Source organism: Phyllostomus discolor, chromosome 2 (assembly GCF_004126475.2).
Source record: "Phyllostomus discolor isolate MPI-MPIP mPhyDis1 chromosome 2, mPhyDis1.pri.v3, whole genome shotgun sequence".
NCBI classification, from domain to species: domain Eukaryota; kingdom Metazoa; phylum Chordata; class Mammalia; order Chiroptera; family Phyllostomidae; genus Phyllostomus; species Phyllostomus discolor.
In genome coordinates this window covers 178,175,215-178,187,345 of record NC_040904.2, presented here as the reverse complement: position 1 = coordinate 178,187,345, position 12,131 = coordinate 178,175,215, and the positions used below count along the sequence as shown (strand labels likewise).

At 37.2% G+C, this 12,131-nt stretch overlaps 1 protein-coding gene across 1 annotated transcript in view; it reads right to left on the bottom strand.

The window, feature by feature from the left end:
• The window catches only part of ERGIC2 (ERGIC and golgi 2), a 40,648-nt gene extending 31,373 nt beyond the window's left edge, over positions 1–9,275 (bottom strand). Inside the window, exon 1 of the mRNA XM_028532195.2 lies at positions 9,119–9,275. The gene's annotated coding sequence lies outside the window, so the exon portion shown is untranslated. The remainder of the gene's footprint in view (positions 1–9,118) is intronic.
• Between the last annotated feature and the right edge of the window lie 2,856 nt (positions 9,276–12,131).

Sequence of the window (12,131 nt, the reverse complement as noted above, 5' to 3'; positions counted from 1 at the left end):
TTATGCAGAGAAATTGAATCTTATGGATATGTCTCATACTGTTATATTTAACTATATTGAAGACAGAAACAAATCCATGGTATCCAATATAGAAATTATGATTAATTAAAAGCTCTGATTCTATGCTAACACTAAAAATCTTACAAAAGACAAAATTTAATAAGAAAATACTCATAATATTTTAAGAAAACAACAGTAGGCTATATGGGTTCAGTTTCATGAAAGACAGGAGAAAAGATATTCAAGAAACAAACTGAAGGTTTATACACAAAAATTTTTAAAGTAGATCATGGGAGGATTTTAATTTTCCTCTTTACAAAATGTTGGACTTACCAAATTATCTATTTTTACAATAAAAATATTTAAAAATTGACTGCTACTCTTTTTCATCAGTATGCCAACTACATCTAAAGTATGTTACAAAACCATAAAAATAACTGAATTCTCAAATATTTATATAAATTTTTATAGATTTATAGAAATACTATAAGTGATACTATAAAGCATTACCAGAAATGTTTAGTTTGAGTTTATTAATATTTTATTAATAAATTCAACTGTAGAATAAATCAAATGATTGCAGATGCCACTAAAAGGAAAAGAATCTCTAAAAAAAAAAAAGAAAAGCAGAAAGATTTGTGTGAAATCCCGTGGGTAGGATTTATACAGGAGAATAGGCCATATAGGGGGGCATCCATAGAGAAAAAGGAGAGTGAGAGAAGTAAAAATTGGCAGCAAGCAATCACAAACACTGTTCAAAACAGAACAGGCCCTAACCAGGGACACTACTATGCAGTCCACGAAGGAGCTACTGCCCTACAATGAAGCTGGATGCATTTATAGATTGATTTCATTTGCCGTTAAAAACATTCAACCAACTTCCCTTTATGATTCCATGTTCACAAGGTGGACTTCAGATTATAATTTTACTTCTCATGTATATGATTTTCCTAAGAAAAAAGAATATGTAGACAAAACAGACGACATTTTCTAAGCTCCAGAAAAGTTATAAAACTGGTATTCTCATTTGTAAATTTAACTTCTCAGTGTGTGTTAGGCATAGACCACAATCCTGCTTCCTAAAATTGTTCAACTGAGAGAGCAAATTTATTTTCTGTATCTGCTTAGTAGTAACTGCACCAAGATTGATCTTCCTTCAATCTTCCCATTCCTATTCATGCTTTCCTACTGGAGTTAAATATTAAATATATTCAATCTTCTTATCTTTACAACAAAACTTTCCACTGCAGTTCAAGTCCAACTCCAACTACTGATCTCAGACTTCATACCTATCAATATATACAAACTTAAAACAATGAGCTGTCCCCTTCATCCATTGTGATTACTTCCTCAGCACAGGCTCACCTCTTAACTAAATTTCTCTAAGTGAGGTCATTAACAACTTCTTTAGTAGTAAATCCAATGACACGTTTAGTCTTTACCTAATTTTGCCTGTCAGAAAATACACTGTCCATCACTTGTTTTTCTTCTTGAAATAGTCTCTTATGTTGGCATAAGCAATAGTAGCCTCCTGATTTTCATTCTACCTCTAAGATCTTCTTTGGCTTACTTTGTGGATTCTTTTTCCTCCCAATTCTTCAGTAGGCCTTCCTCCCAACCTCCACAGTTTCCCCAAGTGATCTCCCCTCCTCTCAATTTCCATCTACATGTTGATTCACCCCAAATCTTTACTCCCAGTCCAAAGCTCTCTGCAGACATGTATTATCTTTCTGCCTCTATTACATTTTCATGGGAACATTCCAAAGACAATTCACACTCAACAAGTCCAAAATTCAATACTTCACCCTACCAAACCTACTTCTCCTGAGCCCCTCTTAGTCAATGATGATAGCATGTACCCCAAAACACAAGCCCAAAAACACAAGCCAGAAACATGGTTACATTCTTAAACTAAAGTTCTTCCTAAATTTCTCTCAAATCTGTCTTGTCTTTTCTGAGCTCACTGAGAAGTTCCTTACTAGGATCCTGGTCCCAACTGCCAATCTATCACTTCATGGCTGCAACAATTTTTACTTTTCAATTCACTCTCCATACTGTAACCAATAATCTTTTTAATACATTAAAGTGATCATATAAATTTTCTTTTAAAATCTTTGAATAGGTTCATTCCCATTACATTTGAAGAGTTTGGACTCTATCCTAACGAAGTTTACAAAGCCCTCGAAAAACAGGTCCTGCTTACGTCTGTTTAAACCTAATCCCTCGAAGTCTAAATTCTACCCAAACTAAATCACTTTCTAGTCCTTCAACTTGTTCTCTCTGCTAGAACTATCCCTTCTCCTGCTCCCCCGACCTCTACATTTAGCTAACTCCTACTTACTCCGTAAGTCTCAGGCTAGACACCTCTCTCTTGGTGGGGTGTGGGAGGGGGGAGATTCCTTTTCTATGCCCTCCAGTATACTATAGTATGTGCTCCTAGAATACTGTTTCTAATTGTTTGTTTAATTGTCTGTTTTCTCAGGAGCCACATCTAACTTACTCTTTGTATCTCCAGCGCCTAGCACAGCAGGTATGTGATAAACATTTGTGGAAGAAAAAAAGAAAGAAGGTGGGAAATTTCCCCAGAAACACCCAAGGTTGCACAGCTTTCCAATCAAAACAAGCCATCATTCTTAGATAAACAAATATATAAAAGTGTAAGGTCCACAAAGATAAGTTTTCTGTTTTGTTCACTGCACTATATCCTGAGCACCTAAAACAGTGGTTGGCATATAGCAGATAGCATTGTTGAGGAAATGAATAAAACTTAATTTTACTTCCTAAATTTCCTGTATTTTATAAGCTTTATAAATGCTTACTTTAAATTATATGTAAGTATTAAGATATATAAAAGTTAGTTTTATAAAGCCTCTAACAATTCATATAGCCTATTCAGCACTCCTCCCTTAGCCTAGCTAGTGCTCTGGCTGGGTAGCTAAGTGGGTTAGAGCATCACCCCAGTACACTAAGGTTGCGGGTTCCATCTCTGGTCAGGGCATATACAAGAAGCAACCACTGGATACAAGATGGGTGGAGCAATGGGTGGATGTTTCTCTTTCTCTCTCCCTCTGCTCCTTTCTCCCTCTTCTTCTCTCTCTGGAATCAGTTAAAAAAAAAATTCTAGCTAGTTGATCTATCTCACCTGGCTGCTTCTCAGTCTCTAGCCTCTTCCGTTTCTACTTTCCATGATTACTATTCTAGAATGGAGTACCCTGGCACTCTACTGCTACTCCTGTCCCACTCCTGTTAGTTCAGCACTAACCTACATCCAAGAAACTCACTGCATCTCCAATGCTTGCCACTCTATTTTACAGAGCCACTGTTCTGATATGAACAAGTTGTCCAATAACAAGTTTGTCTAAAAACAATCCTCCTACCTGCTCTCAATATGAAAACATGATGTACAACTGGTAGTTATTCCCTTTAAATAGTTACTTTATTTCTGAGACTCAAAGGATAGAAAAAGTAGTATGTTTTTTCATGATTTATCAACCACTTCCTCCCTTTTCAAGTCTATCTTCTAATAAACACATATACTACATAGAATTATTGTCTAACTTTTATATTATGTGCTAAGTATTATTTGAAACACTTTATATATTAATTCATTTCATCCTCTAAATGACTCTATGAATTAGATACTATTTTTATCTCCTTTATAGATAAGGATACTCAGGCATAGAAAGTGCAGTCATTTTTGCAAGGCCACTTATCAGGTGATAGAACCTGGATTTGATCTCAAATAGCCTGGCTTCAGAGTCCATGTTCCAAACCATAGTGTACACTCTCACTTTAGCACTTGTTATCATTTTCTCCACCTGGATATACTTATAATTTCCAAGAGAGAGAGATGGTGACAGAAGAAGACTTGACCCAGAGTGGTGAACACACAATACAATTTACAGATGATATATTATACAATTACACACCTGAAACCAATATAATTTTATTAGTCAATGTCACCCCGACAAATTCAGTAAGTAAAAATTTAAAAATCCCCTAATGACTTCAGCATCTGGATCACTTACTTTACTTCTCTTCTTCCCCATTCCACCACCGTCTTTTGGAACTCACGACCTGATGACACTCATCCTATAGTATTCCTCCACCATGTAAACGGAACGGATGTACTCCAGTGACCTGCCTCTTCTATGCAAAGCCTCATGCTCACACAAGAAAGCCATGTTTTATCTCCTCTTTATTTTTAAAACTGTTCCAAGTCTAAAATCCAAGACACTAACTCTCCTCTCTAAGCAGAACCAATTATCCTTCCAGCTCTGTAACTGGCTCACTAGGACAGAATCTGTTCTCCAAGATCCCTGTGGTCTCAGTCCCTGGACTCCTCTGAGTTACCCAGTTCTATTGCTCCCTTGCCCACTCTACTTGTCTCTCTATCCAGTTTAGTCAGCCATTTAAAAAAATGCAAAAGTCAAAAGGTCTTTTTTTAACGAAATGATAAAAGTGGATAATATAGGTTTGGTTTGTTTTTTTGATGTCCTCCTTTCGAAAAGTTAAAAACTGCAGTTCTATGAGTCTTCAAATCCACCCTCTCTTCATTTTTTCTTCTTCTATATATATTTAGTACTGCTCCACAAAATCTAAAAATTTAGGAGCTGTTGCACTAGATTACGTTGCCCACTGGTTGGTGCTGCTCTTCATACTTTGACAATCTCCAGTACCACATCTGTTTTCTCCAATTTCTCTCCTAAACTGCATACATGATAAAAAATAAAATAAAAAAGCTCCAGGAAAAGACAACTGTCACTAGGACAATGCTTTGAGAAACTGCATAGGAAATAAGAAACCACCTTTCATGCTGGAACACAGAGACACACACCATCAACCTCAACAGATGCAATGTCATACAGCCCATGTTTTATCCTTGAATCAATCTGAAAACAATGAGACTATCAGATGCTTTGCCAAAATTAAAATATAGAATTCATGACTTTTTAGTCCGCTCAATTAAGTTTTCTTACCTCTCCAAACAAAAATGGACACATAATTTATCTTCAGCTACCTACCTTTTATGAGCTAACTTCTATTTTTAAAATTTATTTGGCTATACGAGAAATATTTAATTGGTTAATAGGTATATGGATATGTTATAGGTGGAACTGTGTGCCTCAGAAAGATATACTGAGCCCTGACCAGTGTTGTTCAGTTGGTTGGGCGCTGTCCTGCAAACTGAAAGGTCACTAGTTTGATTCCAGTCAGGGCACAAGCCTGGGTGGAGAGCTTTGTCCCTGGCTGGAATGTATTCAGCAGATAGATGTTTCTCTCTCACACCAATGCTTCTCTCACTCCCTTTCCCTCTCACTAAAAAGAAATAAATAAAAGTTTTTAAAAAGATATATTGAGCTCTGGCCAGCGTGGCTCAGTTGCTTGGGAGTGTCATCCGTAAACCAAAAGGTCACAGGTTTGATTCCTGGTCAGGGCACATGCCTAGATTGTGGGTTCTCAGTTGGGGTGCATGTGGGAGGCAACCGATGTCTCACTCTCACATCGATGTTTGTCTCCCTCTCTTTCTTCTATTCCCCTCTCTCTAAAATCAATAAGCATGTACTCAGGCGAGGACTTAAAAAAGAAGAAGGAGATATACTGGAGTCCTAACCCTGTGCATGGGCCTTATTTAGAAATATTTGGTTCTTTGAAGATATTATTAGTTAAAATGAAATTATACTGGATTACAGTGGCCCAAAATCAAATGACTGATGTCATTAAGAAATCCATGTGAATCTACACAGTAGCCAATAAAGAAAGAAGAAGCAAAAAGAGAAAAAAAACCATGTGAAAACATCCAGACCCAAGAAAAAATGTCCCGTGAAGATAGAGGCAGAGATTAGATACAAGTACAAGCCAAGGAACGCCACAGATTGCCCAGATGCTAGAGAAGGCAAAGAGTTATTCTTTTTCAGAGCTGTCAGGGGGAAGGTGGCCCTGCTGATACCTTGACTTCAGTGTGCAAGCCTCCACAACTGTGAGAGAATAAATTTCTATTTTTTTAAGGCACTCAGTTTACAGTAATTTGTTAAGGTAGCCTTGTAAACTAGTAAAAGCCTTTAAAAAGAATAAGAAAGAAGACAAAAGAAGTATCCAGGCTATTACTAAACTTTAGAAATCAAAAGCAAAACTATGACTTATCCATAATTTCACATTATTTAATATTATGATACATTACAACAAAATATTTCTATTAAAGATAGCTTAGTATCAGTCTATAAACCTAGATATCCAAAAGAAGTACTTATTCTTTTCACTTTAAAACTTAGTTAAATGTAGCCCTGGCTGGCGTAGCTCAGTGGATTTAGTGTGGGCTGCGAACCTAAGTGTCACAGGTTCGATTCCCAATCAGGGTACATGCCTGGGTTGCAGGCCATGACCCCCAGCAACCACACATTGATGTTTCTCTCTGTCTCTTTCTCCTTCCCTTCCCTCTCTACAAATAAAAAATAAATAAAATCTTTAAAAAAACTTAGTTAAATGTTGTTTTCAAAATTATTTATCATCATATAATTCAAATAAATCTAATAACCTTCTAAGTGACTAAAAGGTTTACTTGGAAGCCAAATATCATAGTATAGAGATAAATTTTGTGATCAGAAAAATCTGGGTAATATTTAGGCACTTGTTAGCTGTGTGGCAAATTTGGGAATACCCTCAACTTCTCAGAGTCCTCTATTATCATTTTATATTAAAAGAAGGGATAGGGATATAATGGCTACCTCACAGTTTTTATTCAAGATTAAAATAATAGTCATTTAATAAATGTGTTCTTTTTTCTTTTTTTATTTTTTAAAGATTTTATTTATTTATTTTTAGAGAGGGAAGGGAGGGAGATAGAGAGAGAGAGAGAGAAACATCAATGTTCGGTTGTTGAGGGTCATGGCCTGCAACCCAGGCATGTACCCTGACTGGGAATCGAACCTGCCGACACTTAGGTTCACAGCCCGCGCTCAATCCACTGAGCTACGCCAGCCAGGGCATAAATGTCTTTCTAATTCTCAAAATAAATGCAAAGATTTGTAGGATATTTGAGGGTTATGTTAAGTCTTTAAGGAAAATGGGAGAATATATGAGATTAGTTAATAACATGAATAGACTGAGGATGATATAAATCGATCGAATAAAAGTTAAGGGAAGGGACTGTAGAGTGATGACCGCACAACAAGTGCCCAGTAGCAATGTGAACCAAGGACAAAAAATGGCTTCACTATAGTAACTACTCAATAAAAGTGTATGAATTTGAAGTAAAAATGGAATGGTAAGGAAAAGGTCAGAGAAACATGAAATATTATTTACAAGGGAACGAATGTCCCCCAAAGCAAGGAGCATGGGTTAACAATGCACTTACAGAGCAACAGTGCTGACCTAGACTGGAATAAGACTACATGAAGCAGTAGGAAGGAGGAATGTTTACCTTAGAGAAGATAACAGCTTAAGAAAGCAAGCGAATGGAAGATGGAGTTTAAAGACATATTAACTAACCATATAAAATGAGTGTTTCATTAATTTGGGGGTCAGAAAGAATTTTTTTAAAGTCTTCTTCAGTCTGTATTTTGACTAAGTACAAGCCAACATTTTGTGAGTAACCTTAGAAGTTAGAAAACAAAAATTTAAAAATAGCAAGAGCTAACACATAATGTATATTAACTTTATGCCAGGCATTGTTCTAAGCACTTTGCATGTTTTAACTCATTTAATCCTCACCAATCACCACATGAGTTAGGCATTACTATTCCCATTTTGCAGATAAGGAAACTAAGGCACAAAGAGGTTAATATGCCCATCGTGACATTTAGGGGGCAGAATCAGAATACTGAAAACTGTTCACTAGCAAGAAGAGACTACCCAAAAGTAACTTTTATTAAAAATAAAATCACTATTTCTTCCGATTAATTATCACTAACTCCCAAAGAAAATATTTTTTTCCTAATTCTTTTTTGTTGGTGTTGTTCCAGAGTAGGCCTAATTTCCTTTGATAGAGCTTTCAAGCTTGATATATTTTTATAATATGTACCCTGAAGCCATTACAATACTCAGTTGTGTGGTAAACTTTATTCTCAAAAAGAAGAAACTCATCCCCTCCACTATCTCACCTCACCCTCAAAACCATGGATTTCTTTTTCTCATGTTTTTCCTCTGGCACCTGGAACAACTGCATCAATTTAAATATACCAATAAACAAATTAAGTAAGCCAGTATGTCCTGAATGCTTCTGTGAACAAGCGTCTGACTTCTTTCTTCCTTTATAATGCATGTATACTAGAGTTCAACGTATAACTCCAAACAAATGAATACATCTTGCTTTTTTCCACGTATTTTAATAGCTTCAGAAAGCTAGTCTTGCAACATTTTAACAGATATTATGTAATTTTGCGTTGTCCTCAAGACACTAAATCCTAAATACAAGTTACTTAAACGTATTTTCTCAAATAACGATCTTTCTTTCAACTCTATAGCCTTTACCCAAGGCTATTCTCTACCACGGGTTGACAAATTGCTTTCCAAGGCTTTCTTAATCCCTGAAGGTTTAAACAGTGACTCTCGTACCTGTCTCTCCGGCAACCTCTCACCTGCCCTGCCCCTTTCCCGTTTTTCCAAGCAAGGTGAGAAACTCTCCTTCCAGGCGAGGCCAAGACCTCGGTCTTTCTTAAAAAGAGGAACAAACTTGCTGCCAAGAATTTGATATTTGTCTGAATGATGGAGAGACAGACACCTGGAACGATCGGTATACAACCCATATGGTCTTTACAGCGCGGGACTCTCCTAGCCTGCTGACGGGAGGAGCCTCCGGGGTACCGGGCACTGTGAGAAGCAATGGGTCGGGTCAGCAGCTACCAAGGAAGCATCTAAACTCCTTCAAGCTGCAATATAGTTCAGAGAAACCGAGCCAGCGAGACGGGAGCTCCCAGGCTTAGCGCTGCCCAGGGTCCTGCCAGTAACGCCCCCGGGGGAAGTGGAGCGGCTACCGGGTCCGGCCCTCTCTCCAGAGGACAGCGATGAAGACACGGAGCCAACTCCATGACAGGTTCTCAGCCCCCTTAACTACACTCACGCCCGCAACATCCCTGGAACAACCGAGAGAAAAGCACCCGGCAGGGTTTCAGTGTTTTACCTTGTGTTTCGGTCCCAGCCGACCGCCATGTTTCACAGAAGCCGGGGTCGCCCGGGCTCCCGTTCACCCGGAAATATCGCGAGAACAAAAGCAACTACGACCACTGAGACTATCAGAAGGGAAACAATGTAGAGTTCTCGCGATAGGCCCTTGGTTGACGAGGTGTATCTTGAATCCAGAGGCGTGGTCAAGATGAAAGGGGCGTCACTAAAGAGAACCGAGTTTGAAACTTATTTTAGGTGTAACCACGTGGCCAGTAAGGAATCAGCTCCTCCAGGAAGGGATAGATTACCGTCTAAGAGACCACAGAACTAAAGTCTCTCTACTCCTCCTACTGTACTACATTATGGATGAAAGACTTAGGCGTTGGTTGTGTATCGGTCCTCTTAACTCTTCACCACGTTCTCCGCCTTAGCCTCTATACCACCCCCTGCCCGCGCTGAGAATATTTAAACTTACTTTTCAAGACATAGGCAACACTTATAATTATTTGGTCAATTCCTTTGTCTTCCAGATAGTATGCTCCTAAGAAAGAGCATTTGTCTTTTTCACTCTTATATTGCCAGTATGTACTATGCACTAAAATATTTCTTCAGAAAAATTAAAACTTCATTCATCTTTTCCTAACACTTCACAGTAGAAGAGGTAATAGAGGGGACTTTGGGAAGAAAGGGAATTATTTGAAAGTAAGCATATCTGTTATTAGATCTCCCAATCAAGCATTTAGGTTTTCGGATTGACCAAAAAAGTCTTACAAAGGCATAATGACAACTAATACTTACACAGTAAGCACTGCCCCTCCCCCCGTAAGTACTATTTTAAATGCTTTACTTGCCTGATTTCATTTAAAACTGCAGGCAATACCATTATTTACCTGTTTCATAGATAAAATTCAGTCAAGTGGCAGTTAAATGATCTACCCAAAGTCAGATAGCTGGAAGAGGCAGAGAAATATATCGACCACAACACTAAACTGCCCTTCTATTTAGTGAATTAACCTTTAATGAAATATTAAATTTTACTAAATTGAAACTATCCCAGAATATAAGGACAAATAGTTTCCACTGATACAATTTCATTTCCAGTCTTTCCTGTCAAAACACTTTAGTCAAAAAACTTTAAATCAACTTAAAGTTGATTTGTTTCTACCTCCCTCACATTTTTAAGCAGCAGCATCATGAAATGGTTAACCTCATAGACACAGATAAATTAAGTATTTTGTAAACAATCAAAATACCCTATTTTATTTAAACATCAAGTGATAATGTAACCCTGATAAATAATTTCTTAAATATCCATTGCTCATTGAAATTGTGAAACAGGGACCTCTCCTATCTGAGTGCAGGGTATTATTCTGCTTGAATAAAATTAACAATTTTATGGACTGAATAATATTTGACTCCATGTCTTCCAATCTTTACCAAACTAGAAAAATAGTGAAAGTGTATATTATGGTATTCAACTATGGCATATACATGTTACACTAAGTATGAACTTAATAATATTTCAGATTGTAAATTCCCAGGAGGCATGAAGCAACATTAACTTTCTGTGACTGATGTTTAATATTGAACATATGAGATATACCAAATCCAAGTTCTTCAATACAAGGATTGAGGGAAGTGACATTGAGTGTTTTTGCACTGGTAAGAGACTCATTTTCAAATATACTGTTATGTGTTTTCTTTCCCATTTATAACACAATTCTGTCCAGCTTCTGTCTCAGTGATCATGCTTCTCTTCAGTGGCAGATGTGATCCAATCCCTGTGTGCAGAAATCTGGGCGAAGACTGTTGATGCGATGGGATTGCAGTTACTGCTTCCCCAGCTCACAATACAGTTGAGTCTGTACTGCCCATCCTGGGCACACTGCAGCGGTCCTCCAGAATCTCCCTGCAACTGATACAAAGAGAAGTTCTCCTGGCTGCATGATTCACAGTTGGAGCTAACCCCAAGGGCAGAGGACGAGCAGAGAATGTCTCAACTCTGATTTCTGCATAGGAAACCAGAACTGTCAGGTCGTTAGATGATGTGATATATATATATATATATAATATGAATCAGATCAAAATCTGTATTTTCAAGGAGAGGCTAAAAGAGACATTGAGCATAAACTCATTCAATGCCAACAATAAAGTGTTCCATGAGGAAAGTCTCGAGCATCTACTAAATACAATGAGTAAATGATAGTTTTGAATTACGTGAAAACATCTTAATGAATGTCTTTAGTACTACTAGAAGTAGGTACTTTGAGCTACCTAGTTCAGCTATGAAATCAAACCATAAGAAATTATTATTTTTGTATGTCAAAAAGAGTTGGATATCATTAATTTCACATAGTTTAACTAAACAAATGATTGAGTAATTCCTTTTGAGACTTGAGTCCACTTCAAGTATCAAATTAACAGTTGCAGCACACCAACTTAGCAACATACTTATTCTTCTCACTTTTCATTTAAAAACTACCATACATTTATAACTCCTTATCGTCAGCAAACACCCATTCGCGAGACACACGGAGAAGAAAGCTCCTACACTCATCAATGCAATCCTTGAATTACCATGCATGAGGATGATCCTGCGGCCCCTCCACATATGTTGGTGTTTTTAATATGCAGTCCCCAGTAGCTTCGACAAGATGTACTACTGATCAATGGTACCTTTGTCTGCTGCACAGTTTTAGAAAATTCATCTTCTAGTAGAGAAGGAATAAAAACACATATTATCTAGGCAAAAGCTTTTAAAAGATAAAACAACAACAAAAAAGCCCCGTGTTGTAGATAGACTTCAAAGGTTAAATTGCACTATTTTTTCCTTTCAGCGATGTGATGGTGCTGTTAGCTGACTTATTAACAAACAAAACAAAACAAAAAACCAAAGAGCTGCTATTATTACTACACAATGGCTTATACAACAGAAATAATAACAACAAAAATGTTATGTGGGGTCTTTTTCCTTTAGTACAGTCCTAAGACGACAGAAAAATAGTATCATTTTTTAGAAGAAAAATGAT